We start from the raw sequence: 10,395 nt of genomic DNA, 5'->3' as shown, positions 1-10,395 counted from the left end.
CACTTATATTTCCACATATTTATGATTTTTTAAATCTTTCTTCTTTACTTTTGATTCAGTATAATCTTTCTTCTGCCTAAAAAAAACTTGCATTAGCAGTTTTTAAATCTAGTATACAACTTCTGTAGATGATAGTGCCATAATTTTCTTAAACCTCATTAATTTGGCTGTGCTTTCATTTTCCCTTCATATTAAATTGACAGTATTTGCTTTTACACTTTAATTCTATAATTCCATTGTCTTCTGAACTGCTTGTCTGTAATGAGAAATAAGTCAGTGTTCTTTTTTTGATTCTTCTGTGTGCGATGTGTTTTTTTCCTAGATCTTTAAAGATACTCTTCTTTATTCTTGGTTTTAGGCTATTATGATTATAACCTACCTAAGTATGTTTTTCTTTCTTTATCCTGCTTAGTGTTTATTGAGCTTCCTGAATTCAGGTGCTAATATTTTTAAATCAAATCTATAATTATTCAGTCAACATTTCTTTAAATATTTGTATTTACCCTCTTTCCCTCTTTAGTTCTTTTGAAATTAATTTTTCCTCTGTTTCAATTAGACGTTTTAAAACACTAGTTGATTGTCTTCTTTTTAATATACTTTCAGATGTTATATATATATTTCAATTTGGTGCATTAATATAGTTTTCAAATAACTTCCTTATCAATTTATATCAATGAAACATCATGGTGCTTTTGGAGTTAATTTCCACTAATTGTTTTATCTTTTGATTTTTTCACTATATTTTCCTACTCCCTTTGTATGTCTAGGACTTTTAAAAACTACATAGTGGACATGGTGAATAAAATTTCTTCTTATGTTTATGATATTCATTGATAAGAATTCTGTTGTTAGTCAATTATCACTGCAAACTTTGAACTTCCACATGGTACAAAGGACTTTTTGAACACTATGCTGAGACACTTGACCAAACTCTGGGCTGAGCATGGTGGCTCACATCAGTAATCCCAGCACTTTGGGAGGCTGAGGCTGGGGGATTGCTTGGGGTCAGGAGTTCAAGAATCAAGAGACTAGAACAAACATTATTCTTGCTTCTACCTCTACTAAGTCATGCACCTAAAGGTGACACCAGCCTCTGTGCTGAGATTTTACTTAAGAAAATGCAATGCTGCCAAACTGCAAAAGGTGCATTTTCCTAACCCATTTGATCAAACGATTTTCAGTAAATGCCCACTTAATCTGTTCCTGTAATTTTTCATTCTTCTGTATCCCCTGGTACCTTTGTGCTCAGCCTTTTTTACTTCCTCATCTCATTTGTTTCCCTTGTTTTCTCTTTAAAAACCTTAAACCATCTTTGTCTTAGTTGAAACTGAACCCAGTTAATACTGAAGTGTCATTTCTCAACTTCAGTAGATTGACTAAAATCTGTCTTGCTGATTTTCACTGTGTCTGATGTTTCTTTGATGTCACGTATCTATTTTTCTTCGGTAGCATTTAATATTACCTCTTTATCTTTGATGTTCTGTAATTGCAACACTGTTCACCTGATTTTTTAATTATTAATATTTTTGTTCTACTTGAAATTCAGAAGGTAGTTTTGATAACTATGAAGATTTAGAGATTCACTATATTAGTACAGTCTTTAAGGGTCAGTGATTGGGGAAATACCAGGTTATCCCGAACCAAAGTAAACAATAAAGTATTTTACCTCACAAGTATCATTATCTGAGGAAGAGGTAGGCATCTTTGTGAACTGCAGGCATAAATTCACACTTAGAATAATTTTTTAAAAAGCACATTTATGGAGTAACTTGAATGGTCAATCCTATGGCATTCAGGGAATTGGTGTGGAAGAAGAGATCATGTGGAGTTTATGTCAAGTCCTAGTGAGAGAAACACAATTCAGGCTCCTAGGTTTCTAGGCCAAAGAAAAACTATCTAAAGCAAAAAATATATATAAACCATAATCTCCAGCATTGTAATGAAACATAATCTCCAGCATTCTAATAAATACTGGTAAGAATTGGGACTATGGTCGCGGAACACAAATGACTCGGCATCTAGATCTCCACAAGTCAAAAGTTTGGGCAGAATAAGGATCGATGTATCATATGATGCAATTGCTACTCCTGGGATTAGAGTTGAGCAGATTCAGAGGGCACAAATAAGCTTCAGGAGCAGGTTGGTCAATGCATCTTCCTCAGCTCACTTCAAAGACCACAAGAGGGAATATCTTCTGTGTAGCAGACAGGAGGGAAAAAGTCCACCTTGGATTACAAATAAGTAATATTGGCATATGGGTAATATTGGCATATGGGGATAAACTGCTATTCTGTAGCCCCAGTCAGGGTCACCTACTTTGGGTGGTAGTAAAATTTGGCCTAAGATTAAATTTACATGTAGATTTATGGACAGTGGCAAATGGCTCAGTTATTCATTCAGGGGATTGGAAGAAGAAAATATAGAATGTTAGCCGGGCTCGGTGGCTCAGCCTGTAATCTCGCGCCTTTGGGAGGCTGAGGTGAGTGCATTGCCTGAGCCCGCGGGTTCGAGACCCGCCTGGACAGCAAGACCTCATCTCTACAATAAATCAAAAAATTAGCCAGGCGTGTTAGCACATGCCTGTCATTCCGGCTACTCGGAAAGCGGAGGCGGAAGGATGGCCGGAGCCCAGCAGGTCGAGGCTGTGGTGGCCGGGAGCGGCCACTGCACTCCAGTCTGGGCGACAGTGAGGCTCCAACTCAAAAAAAAAGAAAAAAGAAAAGAAAAAGAAAAGAAAAGAAAATATAGAATGTTAAGGGCTACAGAATAGGAGAAAATTTTTCCAAATCACATATGTGATAAGAGGCTACTATCTAGAATGTATTTTATTTTTATTTATTTTTTTAATCAAAATCAAATCCATTTTATTCTGCCTCAACATTTATAATTACACTGTGTAATATTCCTTTTTTTTTTTCTTTAAGTGTGTTTTACTTATTTATTTATTTTTATTATAAAGATGTGGGGTACAATTCAGGGTTGGGTATACAAAAATTGATTATGCAGGTACCCTTTTTTTTTTTGAGTTGGAGTCTCAGTCACCCAGACTGGAGTGCAGTGGCCGCTCCCGGCCACCGCAACCTCGACCAGCTAGGCTCTGGTGATCCTTCCTCCTCAGTCTTCCAAGTAGCCAGAATTACAGGCATGCGCTACCACGCCCGGCTGATTTTTTGATTTATCGTAGAGATGAGGTCTTGCTGCCCAGGCGGGTCTCGAACCCGCGGGCTCAGGCAATGTACTCACCTCAGCCTCTCAAAGGCGCGGGATTACAGGCTGAGTCACCGAGCCCGGCTTACCCTTTTTGAAGAGGTATCCCCTCCCATCCGCTAGCAGTTTCCCTCAATTGCCAATCCCACCCCCACTTCCCTGACAATTTCCCATTATGGCCAAATGCTTTCTTATAGTATTGTAATTGTTCAAGTTCTGCTTATGAGTGAGAACATATGGTACTCTTTTCTTTGTTTCTGTGATACATCACTTAAAAACTATTATAACTCACTAATAAAAACAAGTAACCTGATTATAAAATTGGCATAGGACTTGAACAGAAATTTCTCCAAAGATAGTATATCAGTGATCAAGGGGCACATGAAAATATACTCAACATCCCTAATCATTAGAGACATGCAAATCAAAATCACCTCAAATCTATTAGAATGATAACAGCATTAAATTTGCTAAGGAAGCTATAAAAATACCACAAACAGGCTGGCTTGAACAACAGAAAGGTTTTTTTCTCATAGTTCTGTAGACTTAGAAGTTCAAGATCAAGATATCAGCATATTTGGTTTCTACCAAGGTTGTTTTCCATGACTTGCAGGTGGCCACCTGCCTGCTGCAACTTCGCGTGCTTTTCTTTGTGTGTGAGCACAGTTGGCGTTTCTGTTGGTATCTACATTTTCTTATCTCATAACAACACCAGTAGGACTAACTTAGGGCCCACCATAACAACCTCATTTTTGCTTGATTGTGTCTTTAAGGACCCTGTCTCCAAATGCAGTCACATTCTGAAGTACTCAGGGTTAGAACTTCAACATATACATTTTGGAAAGTACAATTCTGTCCATAACAACTACTATCAAAACAAATAATAAAAAAACAAAGTGAAAAACAAGAACAGGCAAGGATGTGAAGAAATTGTACTCTTTTCAAACTGTTAGTCGGATTGTAAAATTGAGAAACTGCTACAGAATGGAGTAGTTCTCCCCAATTAAAAATTGGAACTACTGTGTTATCAATTATTTGAGTAAATATCCCAAATAATTTAAGACAGAGTTTTGAAGAGATATTTGCATACCTATGGGCATAGCATAGTAGCATTAATCACAGGAGATGGAAGCAACACAAATGACCTTTGATGGATGAGTAAATAAACACAATGTGGTGTATGCATAGAATGAAATATTATCCAGCCTTAAAAAGAAAGAAAGTCAGCCGGGCTCGGTGGCTCAGCCTGTAATCCCACGCCTTTGGGAGGCTGAGGTGAGTGGATTGCCTGAGCCCGCGGGTTCGAGACCCGCCTGGGCAGCGAGACCTCATCTCTACAATTAATCAAAAAAAATCAGCCGGGCGTGGTAGCACATGCCTGTAATTCTGGCTACTCGGAAGGCTGACGTAGCAGAATCACCGAAGCCCAGCAGGTCGAGGCTGCGGTGGCCGGGAGTGGCCACTGCACTCCAGTCTGGGCGACAGAGTGAGACTCCAACTCAAAAAAAAAAAAAAAAAAAAGAAAGAAAGAAAGTCCTGCAACATACTACAAGATAGACAGAACATGAGAACATCATGCTAAGTAAAATAAGCTAAGCCCTCCCAAAAAGAGATAAATACTGATGGTTTCAATTTATATGAGCTATGTAAAGTAGTCTAATTCATAGTAACAAAAAGTAGAATGGTGATTATTAGAGGCTAGGTAGAGGGGAAACTGAGAGTTATTTATTATATAGAATAAATATAGAATAATTTTAAAGATGTGGGTACAATTCAGGGTTAGGTAAATAAATGTTCATTATTCAGGCACCCCTGCTGATGAGGTATGTCCCACACCTTGGCAGTCTCCCACTATTACCAGTCTAAACCCCTCCTTCCCTGGCAGTTTCCCATGACTACCAATGCTTTTCTTAAAATATTAAGATAATTGTTTACGGTCCACTTATGAGTGAGGATATGTGATACTCAGTTCCTTGTTTCTGCAATAGATCACTGAGTATTATAGACTCTAAGTACATTCAAGTTGCTGCGAAGTTCATAATTTTGTCCTTCTTTATGACTGCATAATATTCATGTATATGTACCACATTTTTTTATCCAGTCCTCTTTCGATGGACAGCGTGGTTGGTTCCATGATTTTGCTGTTGTGAATGATGTTGCAATAAACATGCGTGTGTAGATACCTTTTTTATAGAGTGGTTTGAGTTCCTTCAGGTGTACTCCCAGTAGAGGGATTGCAGGGTCATATGAAAGGTCGATTTTTAGATCTTTTAGTGATCACCAAACTGTTTTCCACAGGGATTGTACTAGTTTACACTCTCAACAGCAGTGTAAAAGTGTTCCCGTTCTCCCACATCCTCTCCAGCATCTGTTGTTTTTTTGAGTTATTGATGATGGTCATCCTGACTCGAGTTAGGTGGTATCTCAGTGTGGTTTTAATTTGCATTTCTTTAATGACTAGCGAGGTTGAGCATTTTTTCATGTATCCGTTGGCTGCTCTTATGCCTTCTTTTAAGAAGTTTCTATTCATCTTTTGCCCACTTTGTAATAGGGCTGTTCATTTTTTTCTTTTCAGCACGTTTGAGATCTTTGTAGATCCTAGATGTTAGGCCTTTGTCAGATATACAGTTAGCAAATATTTTTTTCCCAGTCTGTGGGTTGTCTCCCTGCTTTCTTGCTGGTTTCTTTTGACTTTGCATAAGCTTCAGTTTCATGAAGTCTCACTTGTCTATCTTATCTCTTTGTCATGGGTACTTGGGGTTTTGATCAGGAATTGATTGTCAGTTCCAATTTTCATAAAGGTGTCCCCTGCACTTTCTAAGGTTTTTATAGTTTGAGGTTTTCATTGACTCTGTTTCAGTTGTTCGTTTATTTATTTGTTTACTTTTTTTTGAGACAGGACCTCGCTCTGTTGCCTAGGCTAGAGTGCAGAAGTGTGATTATGGCTCACTGCAACCTTAAACTCCTGGGCTCAAGTGATCCTTCTGCATTAGCCTCATGAGTTGCTGAAATCATAGGCATGTACCACCTTGCTTGGCTAATTTTTTTTGTAGAGACAGGGTCTTGCAATGTTTCCCAGGCCAGTCTCAAACTCCTGGCTTCAAGAGTTCCTCTTTTCTTAGCTTCCCAATGTTCAGGGATTACCAGGCATGAGCCATCACACCTGGGACTTTATTGTTCTGTAACTCAGCATGCTGTCAGTTTTGACTCATCATTTTCTTCAATTCTTGGGAATTCTCTAAGTTCTCCATTGGTAGCACATCTTTTCAAAGTAGAGGAATTTTAAAACTTTGCCTTGAATGCAGCGAACAAGTGATGATTTTAAAAAATGATGGGCAAATAGGACTGGGAATGGAATTATGGATGGACCTGTGGGAGTAAGCATAATGCCTGAAGATGATTGTTTCTTATGTTGATGCCCCCAGAGAGCGTCTCCTAGAGAATAGGCACTAAAAACCCAAGTAGCAAGAATGTCTTGACCAGGTGCTATCAGCCAGACTTTGTCATCAGCTATCCCAAGCTTGGCACAATGGGTACATAAATAGAATAGCAATGATGACGTGAAAAGATGTAATAAATGAACCCAGGAGCATAAACTCCCATTTCACTAAGACTGATCAAGCTACTCCTACTGACAGAAAGGATACCCACCAGTGACCAGTGACAAGAAACTATGTCAGTCAGAGTTGTCTAGAGAAACAGAAACAATGTGGTGTGCATAACAGTAAGATATAAAATAAGATATGTTATAGCTTGTCATATATATGTATATATATACATCTGTTTCAGTTGTTTATTTGTTTATTTATATATGTTTATATGTACATATAGACTATGAGGAAATTTATTATAAAGTATTGGCTCATGCAGTTTGTGGAGGCTGAGGAGTCCCATGATCTGCAGTTGTCAAGTTAGAGAATCAGAGGAGTCAGTGATATAAGTTCCAATCCAAATGTGGACAGGTTTAAGACCCAAGACAAAATGATGCTTCAGTCAGAGTCTGACAGCTAGAAATCACCAATGTCTCAGCTCAAGCAATCGGGCAACAGAAGTTCCTTCTTCTTCTGGCTATTTGTTCTCTTTGGGTTTTCAATTGATTGGATCAAGACCACCAACACTAGGGAAGACAATTCGTTTTACTCAGTCTACAGATTCAATGCAAATCTCACCCAGAAACAAGCTCACAGACACAGGTAGAATAATATTTGTACAAATGTCTGGGCACCCCTATGACCCAGCTACATTGAAACATAAAATGATCACATCACAAAGACTCAATAAGGCATTTTCTCTCATGGAGACGAATCAGTTTTTTGGTAACCAGTATTTTATATCAAACTCCTACCCTGGAAGGAACAATGATTTATCTTGACTGGAATCAAGATGTCTTTCAAGTAGAGAGTTGCATTTGCTGCCTTCAGGACCTAAGGCAGAAGTATTAAAGGGCCTTCAGAGTGCTAGATCCACCAGCTTGTGAAGAACCAAAGAAACGTTTTTACTAGAAAAGAGATGCATCAGAGAGCATATGGCCACCACTGGTTCTAACATGCCCCTTACCTCCCAGAGTTGTTGGACTAATAGAGTTACAGAGGCATAGCTGAAGCATCAGCTTGGAGACGATGCCCTGTTAGGAAAGAGAGCCATCCTCTAGGACGCTAACACTCCTAGATTTTTACTCTCAGCGACCTTTAGTGGTAGAGGAAGGAGACAATGATTGTCAGTGCCGCTATGAAATTATCTGTGAAAGCAACAATTCTAGGTGACTTCCTTAGCTTTCCTCTTGGTTTTCCCAAGAAATGACAACAACCTTTGTCCTGAAAGGGCTATTACCATGAGTAGTGAACTATGGTAGGGGTTAATTCCTTCCTCAGGAGTGAGGCATTCATTCCCCCAGTTGCTGGAAGAGGTGACTGCTGACAGCTCACAGGCCATGAATTTTCCTTAACAAAGTAGCCTGCCTCACCTAAGTTTATGGCCCTTTCCCAAGGGCAGCCTGCTTCTAGTGATTGTTTAATGAGGGGATAAAATATTTGAGGTCCTTACCTTAACTTGGAACAACTAAAAAATGCCACCTCAGCACCCCTTGGATTTGACTGAGTACTTTTTTGCAAATGCATCACAGTCCATCTTGTCCGTCTGCAAAATTCTACTTCCTTACCTCCCCTACAAGTGCTGTTTCCAAGAGCTCATCCAGTAAAGTGTCTGCATACAAATAATCTCATAGCCTGATTCCTGGGAACATAACCTAACACACATGCTTTAAAACATCTTTGTTGGAATATTGTATGAGATTATTTTATATGAAATAAAATGTATATACTAATCTTCCATTTCCTGATGGCCTTTTTAGCATTAGAGTCCTCTGCATTCTTTGGGATATTGACTTCCTAATTCTTTTGACCTGGGAATTCTTTCTCTTATTTTTGTGCTCATCTTTTCTTGTTGAACAGTTGTCTCCATCACGGTTACCTCCATCCACATCCTCCTGCACAATATTCAGTCAGGCTGTTGGTTATCTACTCTACAGTGGTGTCAGTGATATTGCACATTAAGTTTTCTGGTCACTGAGAGGTTGGATGCAGTCCTGGTGTTAGGGTAATACATGTCTTTTCAACTAGTAGCACTAGACTGGGCTGGCAGTCATAGCACTAGCCATATTGCCAGCAGAATTGTTTCTTTTAAAAAAAAAAATAAGCCTAATCTCCAGCAGTAAGCCTGACTTTGAGCCCATTGTCTTGTCTGGAGCACATCCAATTTCTTTTTTTTTTTTTTTTTTAAAGATGTGGGGTACAATTCAGGATTAGGTGTACAGATGTTCATTATGCAGGTACCCTTGTTGATGAGGTATGCTCCTCCCTCCCCTGGAAGTTTCCCTCAACTGCCAATCCCATCCCCCGCTCCCCTGACAGTTTCCCACTACTGCCAATTCCTTCCTTATAGTATTATGATAATTGTTCAAGGTCCACTTACGAGTGAGAACATATGGTACTCTTCTTTGTTTCTGTGATAGATCACTGAGTATCATAGACTCTAAATCCATTCAAGTTGCTGTGAAGTCCATATGTTTGTCCTTCTTGATGCCCGCATAATATTCCATTCTATATATGTATCACATTTTTTAAATCCAGTCTAGCTTTGATGGGCAGCATGGTTGGTTCCATGTTTTGCTATTGTGAATAGAGCTGCAACAAACATGCATGTGCAGGTATCTTTTTTGTAGAATGATTTGAGTTCATCTGGGTATATTTCCAATAGGGGGATTTCTGGGTCAAACAAAAGGTTGATTTCTAGTTCTTTCAGAAATTGCCACACTGTCTTCCAAAGAGGTTGTACTAGTTTGCATTCCCACCAGCAGCATAGAAGTGTTTCTTTTTCTCTGCATTCTCACCAGCATCTGTTTTTTTTTTTTTTTCCTGAAAAAGAATTCTGCATCTTGGTAATTATATTTATTAGAAGGATTGGAGAAAAATAAAAATGCTATTTAGCTTAAGAGTTATCTGCAAAGCAATTCATTTCAGGAGTGGAAGACTCCTTGGAATCATTTCTTAATATCAAAATGTATGCAGTTTTCTCTTTTGAATGTCTTGTACATTTAAAGAGGCAACCGTACGAAGTCTCCTACTTTCCACATGACACATTCTTTGTTTCAGTCAACTCTCAGTGGAGGGGCAACAAGGACAACTCCATCTCCCCAGACAAAGAGCATTGGAATATTCCGCTTCGTTGATTTATATATCTCTTCATATGTTTCTTCATCAATTTCTATAGTAGTCACAGTTTTTTCCACATCTCCCAATATCATATTTAAATGTTGATCATAAGCATGTAATCTGCCTCAAAGCTCTCAGTCATTCCTCATTTTCACATAAATTCATTCATCCAGGCTGAGCCTGATAAGATCCAAGGGCTCCTCTACAGTGTTAGTAGTTTGTTGCTGTTCCACGTCGTCCGCCATGTTCCAAACCCTGCGCCCTTTCTCCTGTTGTTTGTTTTATTAACGATGGCCATTCTTACTGTGATTAGGTGGTATCTCAATGTGGTTTAGATTTGCATTTCTCTGATGATGAGTGAGTCTGAGCACTTTTTCATGTGTCTGTTGGCTATCCATATATCTTCTTTCGAGAGGTGTCTATTCATGTCTTTTGCCCACTTTTTAATGGGCCTCTTTGGGTTTTGTGCACATTTGAG

At 38.8% G+C, this 10,395-nt stretch overlaps 1 pseudogene; it reads right to left on the bottom strand.

The window, feature by feature from the left end:
- Window positions 1–9,643: 9,643 nt before the first annotated feature.
- Window positions 9,644–10,162, bottom strand: LOC110596246 (annotated as a pseudogene).
- Between the last annotated feature and the right edge of the window lie 233 nt (window positions 10,163–10,395).

This window comes from Carlito syrichta, unplaced genomic scaffold (assembly GCF_000164805.1).
Source record: "Carlito syrichta isolate Samal-C Ts95f unplaced genomic scaffold, Tarsius_syrichta-2.0.1 Scaffold307981, whole genome shotgun sequence".
NCBI classification, from domain to species: Eukaryota; Metazoa; Chordata; class Mammalia; order Primates; family Tarsiidae; genus Carlito; species Carlito syrichta.
This window is presented reverse-complemented; position numbering and strand designations above follow the sequence as displayed.